Source organism: Petromyzon marinus, chromosome 6 (genome assembly GCF_048934315.1).
Source record: "Petromyzon marinus isolate PM22_M1 ecotype Great Lakes invasive population chromosome 6, UKy_Petmar_22M1.pri1.0, whole genome shotgun sequence".
NCBI classification, from domain to species: domain Eukaryota; kingdom Metazoa; phylum Chordata; class Hyperoartia; order Petromyzontiformes; family Petromyzontidae; genus Petromyzon; species Petromyzon marinus.
This window is the reverse complement of record NC_133672.1, coordinates 5,668,885-5,690,156: the sequence shown is the minus strand read 5'-3', so window position 1 is coordinate 5,690,156 and position 21,272 is coordinate 5,668,885. Positions and strand designations below refer to the sequence as shown.

Below are 21,272 nucleotides of genomic sequence, written 5' to 3'. Positions count from 1 at the left end.
GCTGTGTTGGGAGATCGAACTCGTGACCGCTGAATTGCAAGTCCAGTCCGCTGACCATAGCACCACAGTGGCTCGGGAAACGCAGCCATTGGTACACGTTTATTTATATGGAGGAGGGTATGTGGTTTTAAATAACGGAAACATAAAATACATAAGTATTTTCACGCCAAAATACATAGACATTTACTTATACACATTCTCACCTTCATTATGAATAGTTTAGATATAATACAGCTGTGGACATACAAAAGTCAAAGATCCCCATTATAGCCTTAAGAGACTTCATACATTTTGATTTAAAGCTTTCGTGACTGCAGTAATTCATATTCTTAGTTTTTTCGGTAAAGTCACGTTGAAGAGAAACAACAAAATAACAAAATATATATAAAACAATAAAAAATTCTCACGACGTTTCGACCATAACTCAAACGGTCATCATCAGGTGTGTCGGTTTGCATAAATTTATTTTGAAAACGGCATATTTATTTATATATATATAAATAACGTTTGCGTCACGCGCAACGATTGGCAGTTTGCCAGGACTAGTCCATCTATTTTTTGAAAAGAGGAGGGGGGAGACGAAATTTGTTTTTATGTATGCTGTCTGAAAGCCACTGTAAGCGTGAACAATCAATCAAGAACTGAAATGATTTATCAAATCTTTCCAATGATTGCTAAGATAGAATCCATCTTCTCGGTTGAAATTGTCTCTGTGCTTGTATATGTGGATAGCCTCATGAACGAATCTCTCATGGAAGCCAGATGGCTTACAAAGAACCTCCGTCTTGGAAAAGTCAATGGCATGTGAGCCTACTGAATTAGAACAATGATCTGCTACGGCCGAGGTGTTGGTCCTACCGTGTTTAAGGTCTGCTTTATGTTCACGAATGCGGTCCGAGACATGGCGTTTGGTTTCTCCAATGTAACTACTACCACAGAGGCAACTTAGTTTGTAGACACCAGGGTATTGTATGTCCGGAATCACATCTTTTACAGACGGAACCAGATCACGGATTTTATGTAATGTGTTGAAACGGACCTGGATCTTGTGTTTATTCAAGATTTTGGAGATCTTTTTTGTGATCCCAGCAATGTAGGGTAAAGTGATGGTTTTGAAAGGCTCCTCAAGAGGGTTTTTCTTCATGGTTTGAGTGATAGCTTTGCGGATTGTATAGTCGGAGTAACCATTAGCCCTAAGAGCTTGGTGTACGTGCTTGAGTTCACTGCTTATGTGTTCCTGGTCGGATATGCATTGGGCTCTATGATACAGAGTCTTGATGAGAGAATTCTTCTGTGATGGATGGTGGTGGGAATCCGGTTTCAGATAAGCATCCGTATGGGTAGCTTTCCTGTAGACAGAGTGGCTCATTGAACCATCAGGTCTCTTTTTAATTAGGACATCCAAAAAAGGTATCTTGCCATCTATTTCGACTTCCATGGTAAATCTGATGGCTGGGTGTATGGAATTGATGTGGTCGAAGAATTGGTCTAGAGCAGGCCGGCCATGTGGCCAGATGACAAAAGTGTCATCCACGTACCTCTTCCATAAGGTTGGGCGCAGAGTGGCAGTCTGGATGGCGTCAGTCTCAAATTTCTCCATGAAAATGTTAGCTATAACTGGAGAAAGGGGGGAGCCCATTGGGGTTCCCTCAGTTTGTTTGTAGAAAGTTCCATTCCAAGTGAAGTATGTATTGGTTAAACAGTGTCTCACCAGGGGGGGTACCTCAGTGTTTAGTCCTTGATGAACCAAGTCTTCAATGATTGCAATGGTGTCAGGTACAGGAACCTTGGTGAATAAGGAAACTACATCAAAACTGACAAGCAGGTCGTCTGGGGACAGGGAAATACCCTTGATTGTTGATACCAGGTGAGTAGAATTTTGTACCGCAGAGGTGGTTTTTCCAGTGAAAGGACGCAGGATTTCAGACAAAAAACGAGCTAGTTTGTAGGTGGGGGAGCTGATAGTAGAGACCGCATTCGTGAACATAAAGCAGACCTTAAACACGGTAGGACCAACACCTCGGCCGTAGCAGATCATTGTTCTAATTCAGTAGGCTCACATGCCATTGACTTTTCCAAGACGGAGGTTCTTTGTAAGCCATCTGGCTTCCATGAGAGATTCGTTCATGAGGCTATCCACATATACAAGCACAGAGACAATTTCAACCGAGAAGATGGATTCTATCTTAGCAATCATTGGAAAGATTTGATAAATCATTTCAGTTCTTGATTGATTGTTCACGCTTACAGTGGCTTTCAGACAGCATACATAAAAACAAATTTCGTCTCCCCCCTCCTCTTTTCAAAAAATAGATGGACTAGTCCTGGCAAACAGCCAATCGTTGCGCGTGACGCAAACGTTATTTATATATATAAATAAATATGCCGTTTTCTAAATAAATTTATGCAAACCGACACACCTGATGATGACCGTTTGAGTTATGGTCGAAACGTCGTGAGAATTTTTTATTGTTTTATATATATTTTGTTATTTTGTTGTTTCTCTTCAACGTGACTTTACCGAAAAAACTAAGAATAAGACTTCATACACTTTTGGGGCAAGTGCTGTTAGTGAGCACCTATGAAGGCCGGAAGGGTACACGAGTGGATGGATGGGTGGTCATCATCACGGCCGGCCACCTTTGTCTCCCTAGTGGCGTTGTTTACACACACCGCACCAGGTACTCATTTGAGTTCGAGCTGACATCGGGGAGGCCCACGACCAGTTCAGATATTCGTCACTGGTAGTGGCTGTGAGCAGGAATCGAACCAGGGAAACTTGGGTTCGTAGTGCAACGCGCCAACCACAACAGTGCCAACACACACGTACAGACCCAACACACGCACATAAGTACAGACCCAACACACGTACACACACACACATGTACAGATCAAACTGGCTACCACTTGTTCCCCAATTCGCACAGCTGAGCAGAGGTTAATAATGAACAACTGCAGATTCAAGTGTAATAATGAAAGGCCACCAAAATTAGGGGTCACCAATCCCTGGACTGATTGCATCTCCAAACGAACCGCCACACCCATCATTTCCAATCGATGAAATGCAAATAATTTGAAATAAAACTGAATCCACAGGCTCCCCTTGTTGTGCAGGAGAGTAAATTCTCCGCCAGAAATCTGAACGGCCCGGGGAGATTGGGTTGGAAGGCTGCAACGTGGGGGCGTGGCTTCAGTCACTGGCTGACACTGGGGCTTGCTAATGAATGAGGCAGTTTGCACCGCACTGGGAGATTGTAAAAAATATATATACATTCCTCTGCTTATTCCTATATAAGGGCACAACAATTATAATCAATACTAAACAGCCATGCCTTGGTCTACAACCAGCTGAGCTGAGGAATCTATTTTATTAATTGTGATGTCGTATAAATGTGCCCAATGAATGCACAATGTAATCAAGCAACCTTTATTTAACCTCACTATATTTTAAATGAGATGACACATTGTACTCACGATGCAACTACTATTTAAACCTTGCGTATTTATTTCTGTTTTTCTCCGTTTTTCATTGCTGCCTTGACCACAGCTATGTTCTTCTTATAGGTCCGCTCATCGATATTGGACATGGATATGCTTTGTATTTGAGTTGTATTTCTATGTATTCTTCGTTGTTAATATTAATGTTTTCAAATAAATGGATCCCTTCCCTTGCACCAGATGAGAGCACGATCAAATTATATCAACACCGACGCTGCTCTGTCTTTGAATATCAGTGTAAGCATAAACGCGTTCTGTTAGAATTGTTTCTATGAGAACTCACAACACTTTTCACGGCAACGAAAGTCGTTGGCATTTTGTTCGGGGCTGGAAGGGGACTTCCAAGCCAAATAAAATAATGAACTAATTTCGTCCACCAGGTAAACACTTTCCTAAAAGGTGGCGCTGTGTTTGGAGCTCTAGCCCCACAATCAAAACGGTGCAAGTTCGAATTCCAGTTGGGGTTTGAGAAATTCGTCCCTACAGGGTCAATAAAATGGTCTTCTTATACTGACTCCTGCCATAGAAATGTGGAATTTCAACCACTGGCTGAGGACCATCAAAGCATAATCACACTTTCCCCGTTGACACATTTAAATGTGAAAATGCGTTGAACTTGTAACACGCTTGTCGCTGTTGGCAAAGATTGATTTGGCCTTGGCCAAATCATTTGGCTTTGGTAAAAATCAAGCACGCATGTTTCAAGCACACGAGAGACCTTGACGGGGGCATTCGTTGCGTGCGTCTTCAAGGTGCCCTGTACAAAATCGTGCTTCTCAGCCGTTTTGCCTGCCTACTTTTTCAAAGGCATGGATCGAGGCGCCTGCCGCTTGCCCAGGCTGTTAAGCTAAATGTAAATAAAAAAAATGTCCAATTTGAGTAATGCACTGAACCCCCCCACCCACCCAGCTGTCAGTGAGCCCACTCATCGCTCCCTTGCCCGAGTCACTTTTCAGCAAGCAACGCGTTTGTTTTGCAACAGTCTCACAACGCTCCAACAGCAATTATTGTACGGCTTTATTATTTGTTTATTAAAGATCCTCTCTCCATTTAGCCAGGTGGTGCTGTTGTTGAACTGATCATTCGATGGGTGTTGCCAGCTCAAATCCTTATCGAGAGTCGATTGAGCTCATGATCTTTCTGGGTTCGAAAAGTCAGTAGGGATGAATGTACGGGGTAACGTTGAATTTTCACCACAGACTGTGTCACCAACAGAGTTGAATGTTGCCCAATTGTTAAGTTAAGCAGGAAGATACTTTAACCTTGACATTAAATTGGTGTAATAAAAAGATCCAACTGGTGATTCGTTTTTAAAAATGCAAAGTTTGTAATCGCAATTCTACACAGACAGTGATTGTTTTTTTTTACAAGTAATTAAAATCAACGTTATTTTATAATTTGAAATATATGACTATAACACGCAAATGCACGCTCTTACGAAGTACATCACAGGGTCTAAAATATCCAGTTAACAACAGGCAGCTTTGACAATGCACTATGGAATCGCTGACTGCAAACTGGCTCAATCTCACGCGCAGGCTACATACAAATCTTCCCAGCCATATCATTTATCACGGCCCTATTATTTCAACCCGTCTTGGCGACCACAAAGATAACAGCAACATTAAGCTTTAAGCTATGAAGACCTAACAACTGCTGCCAACACCAAACATCAGCCAGCTTGACAAGTGCAGTGCACACATGTAGTGGGGCTCTGGGTGAACTCTCGACCTCCTAATCCAAGTTCATGAGCATCCCCACACCCCCCCCCTGTTATGGAGCCTCACCACGGCACGCCTTGCGTGTGCGGCAGCAATTAGTCCCGAGGACCCGTCAGACGCTCCACGCGAACACGCTCGTGCGTGTGCGCACGTGTGAGGTACGAAGCAGGCCGATAATAAAATGGGGTGGAGGGGGGGGGTCGTGGAGGTGTGGCTATGCCTTGAAGCTCCGCCCTCATTGTGACATGCTCGAGCTTCCATTGTCCACTCCCCACAACCCCAAGCCCGCCGCCCCCCCCCCCCGGCCCCCCCCCACCCTCTCCCTGGCACAAACGAACTCGCACCCCCCCCCCCCCCATGCTGAGTTACTCATCCAGGCTAGGACACTGGTCGTGAAGGAGAGAGAATCCCAGAGGCAGCGGCTGTATGGGACGACAAAAACGCAGGCTGCGCGCGGACTCCAGCAACGGTCCCCGGGAATGAACGAGCAACGGCACGGAACCTGCCGACCGTCAGCGGGTGAGTGACGCCCGGCTGCGTGCGCGGACGCAGCGTTACCTCCCGTCACCTGCGTGCTATTTGAGTTTGCTGACGTACACAGAGATGCTAATTTGAGGGTTCCTGTTCTGAATAAATCGCTTATGCTGAAGGAGCAAATAAGTTGACGTTCATTTGGTCGTTTTGGCACGCGAGTGAGAATCCGGCCGGGCTGCGCCATGGTTACAGCGCAAGCCTCACAATTATAAAACTGTGAAATTTCAAAACCCAATGGGTGGCTGATTGGTGGTTTTGGGATCCATGAAATGAGCACCACTTTGTGGGAACCCAATAGTACTCGAGCTATGGATAGACTTGACCCTGGTATGGGAATGAGGAATGTAATCACTAACTTCAGGCCACCTGAAAATATAACCATCACAACTATGCTCATTTGTACTCAGTTTGTAAATGTTGTGGCTTGGCTCTCCAACACACCGGTGTGCTGGACTAGTGACGAATTGGCATGTTCTGTTTACGTGACAACCCTTACAAGTTGGCTGTGTCGGGTGGTGGCGGGTTTTAACGACACATTTATATATTTACGTGATCTAACCCAAAAACCTGTATTATAGACAAATATGCTCGTTTGAGCTGTGAGCCACTTTTGACAGCCTTCGAATTGAACAGAAAAGTAATAATATAATGCATTTAATGCGACCAAGCACAGCCAAGATATATTTGTTGAGTTTCATTTTGCTACAGACTGAGAGAAGATGGATAATTAAAACGTTCCTACAAAACCGCAGTTTTGAAAATGATTGTTCAATATCGTAACTGCTAATATCAATTCAGCCACTGTAACGGTTTGTGATATTCCCCCCAGTGTTAGTTAGGTTAGTGTGACCGATTTGAGTGTCATGCTCAAACGTCTTGACTGCCCACCAATGTCAAATAATTGCAACTGAAAAAAACGCCACAGTATTTAAACATTAGATATTACATTTTTTTATTTATATAGACTGTGGTGCATTGCATGTTATTTAAAGTCATTCAATCATTTCACAGGGCCTTAGAAAATTACGGATGTCAAACACAGGAGGAAAAAATATAACACCCAAGCTGTTCCAGAACAGTTTCAGAGTATGTTCCAATCAGTTCCACATGAGACACTACTGTATACGTGAATGGACAACACAGAGATCCTTTTTATAGCCTCAACAAATATTTGAGGCAAGTGCTGTTAGCGAGCACCTGTGAAGGCGGGCATGGCACATGACGGGGTGGGTGGCCAGCACCATGCCAGGCCATCTTTGTCTTCCAAGGGGTGAATGTTTACATACTGCATCAGGTACTCATTTGAGGCAGAGTCTACTGAGGGAAGGCCCAGGACGGGTTCAGATAATCATCACTGTTGTTGGTCATGAGCGGGAATCGTACTCGGGACACCGGGTTCGTAGCGCAGCGTGCTAATCCTTAACACTACGACTCCCCACATGCACACATGTACACTCACACACACACATTCATATACATTTGCAATTAGTCTTGTCAACAGCAGAAAATGGAAAAGGTTTAGTAAGATTGACGTATTTGCTAAATGCCGCTAAACATCACTGACACTTCGGGAGACCACTGTCCAATAACCAAGGCTTTATAAGTTAATAAGCCATAAATCAAACAGAGCATAATTTCTTGCACTGGGGTGAAAAAATGACCACATATTTAATTATCAGGTCCTCGAAAGTGCTCACACAATGGTGAAATATTAAAAGGAAGAAAGAACCCTTACTTATCAGGAACTGCATTTTCCTGCATTTGGTTTGTTACACGCACCAGTGCCGCTTAGAATCTGGAGATTGTTTTTCATGTTCTGATCATACAGGTGTGTATATAAAGCAAGTGTCACGATACAACTCGATAACTTATAAAAACCCAAAATAAAAACTCACCACCTTCATAATTTAAACCGTTCAATCCACTACAAAGAGACCTGGATAGCTTAACTGAAATGGCAATGCTTATCCTGATAATGTATTATTTCCCATAAAATTAATTTGAGATAAGTTTATCTGGCTAGAGACATCATATTGACAATTAAAAAGGTAAGATTTGACAGAACCCGTTGCTAAAAAAATGATGTGCCAGTATTTAAGACATGAGACGAGCAATGGAGTCTTCTTTCTTTAATATGGGCTGATGTAGATGCAGAGCAACAACGACAATTTCGCATTCAGGTGGTCGAGTCAGATAACAGCATCAGGAGCAGCAGAGTAGTGTATCGCTGTAGTGTCTCTTTCGCATCTGTGGATGGGGCAATACATCATTATATGTTGTACGGTCTTGTTCCGGACGACCAGTCGCACAACACTGGAGCGTTTTTAATTTTTCGAATCCAGCAAATTAAGTGACAGCCAGAGAAGGGAATGCATGCAAGAGCACAGCCGCCACGGAGACGAACTCATGAAATCAGCTCGTGTGCAGATGCTAGGTGAATCGTTGCATCGCGGGATCGTGAAAGATGAGGACGGCATGGGGGAGGCCTTCATCCAGCAGTTGGCCGACTGGGACTGATGATATCTATGATGAAGTTTAACATTTTGGATTTGTGCCAAAAAGCTGGCACACTGTTTCTTACACTTGTGAACCAAGTCACAGGGTATTTATAGTCGAGCCTGCAGTAGACCGCAGCGTGCTCAGCTAATGTCCTGTAGCACTGCCGAGGCGGAGGTGGGATGTGAACCAGAAACCCCGTACTACGTGTCCGGAGAGCAAGCGCACTGACAATTATCAAAGCCAGCTGCCCCCACGTTCACGCGCCGTATACAATTTCAGTTCATTATTTGCAATACTCCATTTATAAATTGGATATGAATGACAGCCGTGCAGGATCGAATACCATATTGCTATACAAGGCGTGCATTACAATAAGGTAACCATAACGCACGACTTCTCTACTCCGCTGCCACGCTGTTAAAATTAGCCCAGCATGCCGTGGACAGACGTACGACCACATGATAACGTTTATCACCTTTTAAAGCCAACTCGCTGCTGTGCATTTTTTTGTACTCCCTACTACAAAAAATTTTGTGAATCCAGCAGCCAGATGTTAATGGAGCGTGGATCACTGCAGAGTGTGGCGTGATATTGGCATCGCGCTGCATCTTAAAGACAGATAATAATGCAAGTGCCCAAGTTAACAGGTTCTGTTTCATTAAGCGGTTGTTTTCAACGACTTTGCAAGTGTTCATTAAGAAATGCATGGGTCGGTGCCACAGCAGGATTAGCTAAGAGCAGCAACGGGCGATGTGCGTATGCAATAGGAAACACAGCAACCGACCTCTGTGCCTCCGCTGTAAGAGTGTGTTGTGGGGCCCTAAGGCAGATGCGGCGCTTAGTGGGCATGGCTCACAATGAGAATGCTTCAAATTCACTTCACGATGCCTCGCTGACCTTCTGGTCATCTATAAATTGGGCACCACTTTCTTAGAAGTCAACATCTGTTGTCCTATGAAACGACTGGTTTCCATCATAGCCATGTGTAATTTCTACCAAAGGGCTGAGAGCTGTAATTGTAGACTGCTACTGTCTGCCCTATACATATTTGAGCTGAGAAACACTTTTCTGACATTGTTTTACTCTTAACAGCATTACGTTTTACCCCTGCTTCAGGACACACCTGTATCGTGGGTGTAACAAATTAGTATAACCTAAAAGGTGGCTGGGTGACTCATGGGATTGATTTTATGCTCGAATCCATCTTGGGTCAGCCAAAATATTCGGCTCATAAAGTGGGCGGCAGTCAACCAAGCAAAAAATATTTCCCAACTCCAAAGATTGCTAGGTAACTCACAGGGCTTATTGCTATACCTGTCAGAGCTGTAAGTCAGATTGAATTCCCAGGCTCTCTCCGAAGGTTACACCTGATACTCAAATGCACCACATAAACAGGCTCTGACTTGATGCTGTATTTAGTGGGCATGACTCACAATCTAAAGGCTGCAAATTCACATCATGATTCCTGGATGACCTCTCAGTATCTATTTTGCGGGAAGTCAACATGTTACCCTCTGGAGGAAATGGGCTCGGATTTGGTCACAAGGAAAAGTACATAAACTTTAAATAAATTATTAAAATCTTGTTTGAATTTAGCTTAGCATAGCTCACTATTAACAAAAAAAATGCATTTATATCAAATAACTGATTCGAATTATTTGGGTCTTTCAGTAAAGTCATGTAGATAGGTTCAAAGAAAATAACAAAAAACTACGACGTTTCGATCGCAACACAAGCATTCGTCATCTTCCTGAAGTTTATGTACTGTTCCTTGTGACCATGTCCGAGCCCATTTCCTCCAGAGGGTAACATGTTGACTTCCCGCAAAATAGATACTGAGAGGTCATCTTCCTGATGACGAACGCTTGTGTTGCAATCGAAACGTCGTAGTTTTTGGTTATTTTCTTTGAACCTATCTACACGACTTTACCGAAAGACCCAAAGAATATGAATTCCTGCAGTCACGAAGGCTTTAAGACAAGACTGAACTGATTCGAAAGAAGCATTCAATCATTGGAACATCAGAGGAACACCATCTAGTAGTTGGCAAAAAGGGAGATCTGTTGACATCTGTGCTTGCAATTCCAGGTTCATTTCTCAAAACTGTGAGGCCCAGCTGTCTGTTGTGGTTCCACAGAGAACATTATCTGCTATGCATGTCAGTGTCACCAGCAGAAGGTCAAGAGGCCAGCACAGCCAATGCCAGTAATGTCACCACCACCCTGGCATCAATTGTTTTCTCCTTCTAAATCCTAAAGTTCTAGCAAAGTGGACACCCATCCTGCAATGGTCTGGGCTCACAACATCCCAGTCAGAAGTCTTTAGGCCTTCCCCTTAAGTTCCTGATCTCTACATGCCACTCATTTACCTGTTTGGTAAATCTGTCCTGCATCCTGCACAGATGCTCCACCAATCACAACCTCATCTTCCTGATTACATTCTTGCCATGTTTGACCCCAAACCTCCAAGTTGTTTGTATGTTTGTTGAACTTCTTTTGTACCGTAACGTAGACAACCGTGCCCTATCGTGCAACGCCATTTCAAGCGTCTTCTGCATGCGCCTATTATTAAAGGCCAGAACCAACTGGATAGTTACTTGGTAATTCAGATGCACATAATTGATTGGTAAAGGAGTTAAGTGTGTTGAGGTTGGATTTGATAACCCCCAAAGGTATAATAACTGCATATAGCCCTCAACAACCATCATACTCAAGTGCCTCTAACACAAAGGATCAGGGGCGGAGCCAGGATTTCAGGCCGGGGTGACATTCAACAAATTTAAATTTCAAGAATGATTAGAGAGTCAGGCTGTTGAACTAGACGCCATCGGTTGGCGACACACTCTGACAATGCAGTTGCACGGAGTCCGCCAGACCGAGTGTCGTCGTACACTTATACACAGAATGTCACCCCTGTCACCCCCCCTGGCTCCGCCCCTGCAAAGGATGATTTATAATTGTTAGAGGGCAGCCATTTAACATTCGTTGAAAGTAGGATTAACTATATTCGGCGATGTACCATTTACAGTGAGGGAAAAAAGTATTTGATCCCCTGCTGATTTTGTACGTTTGCCCACTGACAAATAAATGATCAGTCTATAATTTTTATGGTAGGTTTATTTGAACAGTGAGAGACAGAATAACAACAACAAAATCCAGAAAAACGCATGTCAAAAATGTTATAAATTGATTTGCATTTTAATGAGGGAAATAAGTATTTGACTCCTCTGCAAAACATGACTTAGTACTTGGTGGCAAAACCCTTATTGGCAATCACAGAGGTCAGACGTTTCTTGTAGTTGGCCACCAGGTTTGCACACATCTCAGGAGGGATTTTGTCCCACTCCTCTTTGCAGATCTTCTCCAAGTCATTAAGGTTTCGAGGCTGACGTTTGGCAACTCGAACCTTCAGCTCCCTCCACAGATTTTCTATGGAATTAAGGTCTGGAGACTGGCTAGGCCACTCCAGGACCTTAATGTGCTTCTTCTTGAGCCACTCCTTTGTTGCCTTGGCTGTGTATTTTGGGTCATTGTCATGCTGGACTACCCATCCACGACCCAATTTCAATGCCCTGGCTGAGGGAAGGAGGTTCTCACCCAAGATTTGACGGTACATGGCCCCGTCCATCGTCCCTTTGAGGCGGTGAAGTTGTCCTGTCCCCTTAGCAGAAAAACACCCCCAAAGCATAATGTTTCCACCTCCATGTTTGACGGTGGGGATGGTGTTTTTGGGGTCATAGGCAGCATTCCTCCTCCTCCAAACACGGCGAATTGAGTTGATGCCAAAGAGCTCCATTTTGGTCTCATCTGACCACAACACTTTCACCCAGTTGTCCTCTGAATCATTCAGATGTTCATTGGCAAACTTCAGACGGGCATGTATATGTGCTTTCTTGAGCAGGGGGACCTTGCGAGCGCTGCAGGATTTCAGTCCTTCACGGCATAGTGTGTTACCAATTATTTTCTTGGTGACTATGGTCCCAGCTGCCTTGAGATCATTGACAAGATCCTCCCGTGTAGTTCTGGGCTGATTCCTCACCGTTCTCATGATCATTGCAACTTCACGAGGTGAGATCTTGCATGGAGCCCCAGGCCGAGGGAGATTGACAGTTCTTTTGTGTTTTTTTCCATTTGCGAATAATAGCACCAACTGTTGTCACCTTCTCACCAAGCTTCTTGGCAATGGTCTTGTAGCTCATTCCAGCCTTGTGTAGGTCTACAATCTTGTCCCTGACATCCTTGGAGAGCTCTTTGGTCTTGGCCATGGTGGAGAGTTTGGAATCTGATTGATTGATTGCGTCTGTGGACAGGTGTCTTTTATATAGGTAACAAGCTGAGATTAGGAGCACTCCCTTTAAGAGTGTGCTCCTAATCTCAGCTCGTTACCAGTATAAAAGACACCTGGGAGCCAGAAATCTTTCTGATTGAGAGGGGGTCAAATACTTATCTCCCTCATTTAAATGCAAAACAATTTATAACATTTTTGACATGCGTTTTTCTGGATTTTGTTGTTATTCTGTCTCTCACTGTTCAAATAAACCTACCATTAAAATTATAGACTGATAATTTCTTTGTCAGTGGGCAAACGTACAAAATCACCAGGGGATCAAATACTTTATTCCCTCACTATAGGTTTGAGCACCAGTTTGATAGGAGCACCTATGTGACTTAAGTACCTTGCTTTAGCGGCACCTGCATATGTACTAATGCATATACAAAAACAAAGTTCCAAATACACGATGATTTATAGTGTCAAAATTATTGAAGAGATGTGACATCATGTCAGTTTACAGGACAGGCAACAGGCCTTTCTCAGCTCTAAATTAAGTAATTCCAATTGCAGGCAGCTAACATCTCATCAATTAACATGAATTCTTACACTCATGAGACATGCATTGAGTTATACATGCCATAATCAATTATTTTATTCACCCTATTAGAATGCAACAAAATCCTTCGTGCAAACATTAAAGAGACAGAAAAAAGTATAACTAGAGAGACGCGCAGATTAGATGGACTATACGTATGAAACTGAAAGCACATATTAGAGACGACAAATGAGATGTCACAGAAAGAACTTGAAACATCAGTGACAGCACGTGTCAGTACAGATTTAGCAATATAAACAAGGCAGAACAAAAGTAGACAGCCAGAACAAACAGGACAGTACTGACAGTCTGTAATACTCTTCCTTCCGATATGAGGAAGCCACTGGACCCTATGCACTTTTAAATATAGATTGAAAACTAATTTATTTAGAACTGCTTTTTTGTGTTTAGTTTGTTGTCATTCCCCCGCACCTCTGGTTAGCACGGTTGGCTACGTACGGTGCATAAAAAGTGCAACATACATCCAGACTATAAAATAAGACAGTACAAATAAAATACAGCGCAAACTAGACAAGAATGCAATCAAGATGACAAAAATCAATTCTTGAATGAAATCGCGACCCGCGAATCACGACCATTTATAGATCCACAGGGGAGTGAATCTGTATACGCTTACGCAGTGCCTAGAACGCCGATATTATTCTTAAATACAATATCAGGTAGAGTACAGTACTTTAATAAGTAGTGTTGGTCATGTAAGAACATTATCCCGTCATATTCTTGACAATGATTGCCTTGTGGCAGTTTGGTCGGATACTTGAAAGAGACGTATTCAACTTTATTATAAATACTTGTAAGCATATATTGTCACTGGTTGTACCTAGTCTTCATGCAGTGTGTGCAAGATGATCAGACACTACATTTATGCAATAATCTTGATAATTTAGCAGATAAATGGAGACGTAACAAATTATATTATCCCCATTTATTTGCGAATACAACACTGAGAGGTAGTCTCCTCAAGTCGCTAAATGACTCCTATTACCTGCACATTATAGCAGAGGAGTTACCAATAATGGCAGGAGATTAATCCTAGTATCCGCATTTACCTGTGGGTGACAATGCGGATAACTTAGTTATTTTTGCGGACAAATTCAAATAATAGCATCCACACACATCTATATGCGGATGAGAGGAGTTTAGGAGATTAAGAGAAATGTTTTATTTCCTGAAGCCGCGATGATGTTCACAATGGTACATCGGGGATGAACTTGGCTAGATGATCTCGACCCTTGGTGAAATATAAACGCACATGCACGACAATTCACGGTGGCGCTCACCGCCTCAACATTTTGTAACAATAGCCCTTTGCTATTGTTACAAAATGTTGCATATTTAAAAGCAGAAAGCAGATTAAAATGTATTCCGCGTGGTTTTTACATTACGGCTGAATTTCCCGGGCCTTTTGTCAATCTGTTCCCGGATGACGGCTTCCCCTACGCCCTATCAATCACGGGGGGTAGGGGCAGACCCAGGACCGTTTCAGGTAAATCACTCGCCACTCATGTTAGTCATGGCTAGCAATCAAACTAAGGTAGACCAGGTTCACAGTAAACTGAGCTAATCACTGTGCTTAGTTGCCCACACTGCTGGTAAATTGGTTACGTTTAATGGAGTCAACGGCTCAGTTACTGCCACTACGCACGCAGTACTTTCTGCAGAAGGTTATCCGAGCACAGCCTATCCTTTGAAGTGAATGTTAAATGCCCTCTGCCAATACCTTCAAGACTTGGAAATTCTGTGTCCGTAAAAACTCAAAGTCGCCATTGCATAAGCAATGAATCACAAAACCTGGTTAGAGGACAATTAGAGGAAAATTTACTTGAAATGGGTGAACATTGTGCATCAATAGTAAGGAACCAGAGTTGGCACCATGCTTGGTAAATAACAAGGTGGAAAGGGACCTGGCACACTCTGTGTATTTTCCACCACCAGACACTTGTCCATGAAGCCAAATGAAATCAGTTGTTTTCGTTGAGTGCAACTGCAGCCTTTCTGCGGTTCTTATGAAGACCATTCATAATGAATGTGCCAAAATTGCCCTTGTGATACCTGAGAACATTTCACATAAGCCCCACAACAATGCGGATTGATCCCAAGTGGGATCAGATTCAACGCTACTGCTAAGTTGGAAAATCTCCTACCTTTGCATATGTGACGTAGTGCTTAAGATGTTGGCAACAATGGTTTGATTAATGGACAGGCACAACACCATTGGGAATTGGTTTGTGAACTTGGAATGAGCATGACCATGCCAAATCATCACATAATAGGAAGACGAATCTGAGACATTGACATACCATTGTCTATTTTTACACACTTTTATTTAACTCCCTGTCTGTTGTTGTCGTATCCTCAAATCTTGTAACTCAATTTTAACCCACTTCCCAATGTGGTATCGACTGCAAACTTGCTATGCTTATGTCATACTGATGACAACACTATATTCTATCATTAAAAAAAAAATTGTAAACAATCTTTTATATATCTTATGTTTCGGCTTGGGTCTAATTGTCACGCTCAACTGACGTTGGCTGTGCATCACCACGGTCTCTTACGTTATGGCACGCTTCGGGGCCACTTTCTGGAGTCGTGAAGTTTTGCCATTACAACTACGGTACATTTCATTAAAGCGTGTTTTTAAAAAGTATTTTTAAATATTACTTATTTCCAATTAATATATGATGACCTTTTACATCAATCTCATAGTCACTTTGCAATTCTCAGAAAAAATTAGTTGGGGGAAAATATGCATGCTGGCTGAGTGGCGAGGGTATTTTATCACAAGCCTACTTTACCGCTCATCAAAATATATTAAAATAGACCAAGTGGTTATGACAAAAATTAACACAGATACCCCCCCCCCCTGAGCCTTATAAGATAACAGGGGCAAGTGCTGTTTGCGAGCACCTACTAAGGCCATGATGTGGTGTTGAGATCCGGTTGGCTGCATACGGTGCGAAAAAAGTTCAACATACATACGTACATACCCAGTTGCAATGTTCTGCTCAGTGACGATGTTCACACAAGCCACCAAGTACTTATTTAATTCTGAATGCACCTTAGGGAGGACCAGGGCGGGTTCATGTAGCACTTGCAACGAACGTGCACGGCTGGGAATTGAACACATGTAAATGAGATCGTAGTGCAATGCGAAAACCACTAGCCCATTGCTCCCCACAAACACACATTCACGTACAAGGACAGAGGTCCCCCACATCACATATAACAGACTGTTGCAGCAAGTGCTGTTAAGTGAGCACTTATTGAGGCCTGCACACAGTAAAACGCTGGCGGTGTCGCAACAGTACCGGTGTTTACACACCGCACCAGGTGCAGTACTCATTAAAATCTGAGTCAACATAGGAGAGATTCCTGGGACCAGTTCAGATATCAGTCACGCCTGACAGCCATAGCCCCAACGGAACGCAGCTCGCTGGTGTTTGTCCCATGGTGTGCTAATCACTGCACCACCGCTCTCTATACACACATACACTGCTTTCTTCATGGGTATTCAATAGCTGCCTTCTCTTTCCTTTACCTCTAACCTAGCAGCCAGAATAGATAAGAGCTTTGCGAGATGTTCCCCGGTCTGGAGTTCATGGGCGTATCCTGTCTCTTGTGTGCGCCGCATAATTGAAAGACATTTGTCCAGACAAAATGATACACCAGGCAGTTTACCTGAATGAAAACATCTTGCCAATTATATTTGCGTCAGCCATAACCTCTCATTAGCTGTTCTGCGTAATGCTCATCTCCCAACTGAAGCAAAAACACGCGAAGAAATGCGTGCAATTGCTAAGATATTTTATTATTTCCAAATGCCATAAAAGAATAATTGTGTTCATCACAAAATTCCTCTTAATTATAGAAAAAACATTATTTCAAGGAAGCCAAATCCCATGGCTGTCTAGATTATTTCATTATTTATTTTCTGTCTCAAAATAACTTATACCAAAGTCACGGAATGGCATGGAAATGAAAGATCTTAGTTGCCCATTTCTGCAACTTGTCTCACCGCACAGGCACTACGGATTCAAGCTACATCTCAACCTCATTCTCGGATATACCACAGTGCAGAAAGTGCTATTTCAACATGACACGTTATACAGATCCTGATTATCGTGTTGGTATTAAAGATGCTGAGAAAATATCTGATAAAAGCAGCGGTGTTAAGCCCTGTGTCCCATCTCTACAGTGCCATCACAGGTCAATAATGTCTAATCTGGATAAATTCCTATTGTGGCTTTAATGTTTTTTTTTTACTGAGGTCAGAGGTGGTTTTTGGCTCCCAGAAATAACCTCCTGGAGTGAGATGTGCTAAACTCCAAAGTTCATTTCAATTCTAACAACGATGCCCTTAACAATCTTCATAAGGGTCAGATGGATGCGGTCAAATCAATGATGACTTTGCAAATTAAATAATCCAACTTTAAGGCCTAAACCATTGCTACATATATACAAGGATAGCTCAAAATATTGTCATGCAATAAACTGTTTACAGAACAATCAAGATTATCATCTAGTTTCGGGTAACAGAGGTATTTTGTCATGTCATTGTATGGGTCCCCCCAACCGATACGATGCAATTTTAAGGATACAAATCTTTCCAGAAAAAGTATGTTATAGATAAATAATATAAAATTATCTACTTAACCAGGAAACCTGCACTTAAGTCTCAATGTGTCATTCAGGAGGGTGCTGCTTGCGATGTTTAGCCACTTCCTTATAGAGTATGTTTTCCATGAAGGATGAAACCAGAGAATCCAGAGAGAACAAACATTTTTGAGACGAAACTCAACACTCCCTTAGAGACCAGAGGTCAGCAGCTACTTGATGTGTTGCCATTTGACTGGCCAATTCGTAGCCCTGCATGTGTACCTTGATAACCTCTGGGCACAATCACCCAAGATACAGAGTTCTAGGACACACCCGTACCTGTTCACAGGAAAACAAGTGAATATAGAGAAAAGCACCTATTGGCAGCACAGATCTGGATTACACCGGGTGGGGATGATCAGGAGGGAGATGGATGACTCAATGAAAGCATCTCAGCATATTTTGTTAAGTTTTCCGTGGCATGGTAATGTGGATGATGCCACCGGAATAAAACATAAAATACTTCAATTTACCATTTTACTGAAAAACTCAACAGGGTTATCAATAACACTTTCGCCTTAAAAGGAAAAATATTTAATAGACGATGTTTTGGGCAATGCCCCTTCTTCATAGCACGTTAAAAAAACACGATTATTTCATTTTTATGTGCTACAAAGATGTGCCATTGCCCAAATCTTCACCTATTATATCATTTTCCTTTTAAGGCAACAGTATTATTGCTGAATGTGTTGTGTTTTTTGTTCATTGTACTTGATTGCCAACAGCATCAACACAAAATTTCACTGACAAAGGTTGATAACGAAGTAGACTGATTAAATATTTTCTAGCATCACGTGGTATTTTATAACTGAAAGTGCAGCAATCTTGTAACACTCCAAGCCAGAGGTCTGTACGTGCGCATGCCACGATCATGCGTGGCACTGAGCAAGACACCACAATAGTTTCCATGGCAACCTCAAGGAATGTTTTTATTTCCCTGGCATGATTTGAAACCTTCACAGTTTAAAATTTAGCAAAACGGAATTGGTGAGCATGGTGACCACCGAAGTGATCGGAAAAAATCAATCCCCCCAAACGCTGTTTGCACCTGCGCCTGATTTGAGAAATTCTGAGTTGATGCAGATCTATTAATGAGCAACCTTCTCACATTTACAGAAGACCCGTGAAAGAAACGGTGTTGCCAAGCATGATGGGGGCACATCCCACACACTGTAACCTATCACAGCGTGGGGTTTAACTGAAATGGCATCTTACATCATCTGTATTCTTTAACATCTGCTTTAACAATCGTACCACAATCATGCTACCGCAACTGGAGGCACGAGGTGAAGAGACCTTCCATTATGTCCAATAACTGGCTAAAGAAAGAAATTACATGTTGTAAAATGACCTGAAGTTAATAAAAATAACGGAACTACGTAAGATTTCTCCTAAGCATAATGTATTACCGAGCCGCACTCCTTCAAGCCATGTAGGGCATGGTTTGCCAAGCATACATACATCAGCATGTTTGTAAGATACGCTCTGTTTATCATGTACACTCTTAGGCGACATTCACAGCGTGCATGTATTTAAATTGTATAATAATAATTTCAGCCCTTTGCCAATTCACTTGTAAACGAGGGACTGTCTAAGTGCCCTGTCAGAGTTGGCGTTTGTTTGATAATACTTCAACTTAAGTCAGTATAGGTAGGTGAAGACAGGCCATTTCAAATATCACTTGCTACTGATTTTAGCCACTGCCGGAAATTGAACCCATGTAGCTAGATTCACAGCAGTGCGTTAACTGCTGTACCACCACGCTACCCTTTATTTTAAATTAATTTATGATCGTGTGTATTTTCTTGAGAAAAACTCTACATCGAATAAAGTAAAAAAAAAACATACAATATAATTTGTCTTTATCAAGCCATTGGTGACCAGGATAAAAATGCCCACTCATTACACTTCACAACCTGGATTCATCTCTTGGGTTAGAGCGTGAGATTTGAATGCAGGAAATCTGGGGTGTTGGCTCAGTGTTCTGAAACAGACACGAGCATTAACTCCACTAGGCACCCAGCCACTTTCTAAAGATGCACGACTTTGTGACTCATCTGCATACTAGCCAGTATGAATAGAGAACACTTTGGCTGACCTGTGCCAAACACATAAAAGCAGCTGTTCTCGGCCTGCACTCATTCTGATATCACGTGTGCACAAACAAACACACGAGTAAATCTACAACAGCGAAGACATACATTACATTTTACAAGCCCATTCTTTATTAAAATGTTGCCGATGAAATGTGTAGGTTGAAAGTGAATCCACTCACTGTCAGCATCGCAAATCTGAATGCAGTAAAGGATTGACAAGTTGTAATTATGTGAAATATGGAGAGAGATCATGAGTTCCAGAATCTAGCGGTACAGTATAATAAAAGTGGACTTTTAGTAGCAGATTGTCCAGAAAACAATTCTCAAAATGAATACAATTCAAACTGGGGAAAAGTCTCATATTTGAGAGTATGCTAATTCTAAGGGAAACTATTGAAACTTTTTACCATTTATGTCGACATGCAAAACACAAAGCAGTACAAAACGGATATGCATGACATAATTACTTCGTCAGAGGACTGCCAAATGGACGATAAGAAGCACTGGCGCGTGCACACTGATGTCAATGAGAAACTACAGATGTCAAAACGTTACGCAAGTCCAACGCGCGATTGCTTCGAGCAGCCGGAACAAACCGGAATAGACTACCCGCCGAGAAGCACACACAACCAATCATACCGCTCAATCTTTTTTACCCCGGTGTACGAAAGGAACACCTGGTGAGAAAATAACTGTCACAAATAAAGACATATAGAATTATTTCAGAGAGAGGGGGGGCGGGAGTTTAATCTATTTAATGCCATCGCCACGATAGTCACATGAAAAAATAAATAACTCCAATGTGGAGCATTTATATATCAAATAAATTGTAAGAACAATCACACATCTCGAAACAAAGCCAGGGCTAGAGTCAACGCCTGGGGCAGTGCAGATGCTAGCCCACCCGTGCGCTTTAAAGCGTAACCTTAAAAAAAGCAATCTCATTTCGTCCACGCTATCTCTAATTATTGACCTGTCAGGAGAAGATGATTAGAGGGCTAAGGACCTCACCATCATCCACGAAAATCCCACAACCTCATCTCTCTCCAATTAATATCACAATGCCCTGTGCAGTGACTCGCGGTTGAGGCCGCGAGACGTCACACTCACTGGCGCAAGAGGGCCAAGATAGCTGGTTCTTTCCGCTTGAACGCACAGCTTGGGATTAAATTAACGACAGGTGACAATGGGACACGTTTGACTGTCAACGTCTTGACTCTGGTGCTCTTTTTGAGATAAATGCAAGTAACATTTTGTGCACTTTACAAGTCACAATGATGAGCGAAACTGTTTTACAGGCATTTGTTTCTCTTGTAAGTTATTTTTATGCATAAACCATCGAGGCCTGTACAATCCAGTCATATGGTATTGTGGCAG

General features: G+C 42.5%; 2 protein-coding genes across 4 annotated transcripts in view; one reads left to right on the top strand and one right to left on the bottom strand.

The window, feature by feature from the left end:
• The window catches only part of AVEN (apoptosis and caspase activation inhibitor), a 49,446-nt gene that overhangs the window by 19,980 nt on the left and 8,194 nt on the right, over positions 1-21,272 (bottom strand). The window lies entirely within an intron of this gene.
• Positions 5,552-21,272, top strand: part of LOC116939635 (muscarinic acetylcholine receptor M1-like) — a 29,880-nt gene continuing 14,159 nt past the window's right edge. The window contains exon 1 of the mRNA XM_032948293.2: positions 5,552-5,738. The gene's annotated coding sequence lies outside the window, so the exon portion shown is untranslated. The remainder of the gene's footprint in view (positions 5,739-21,272) is intronic.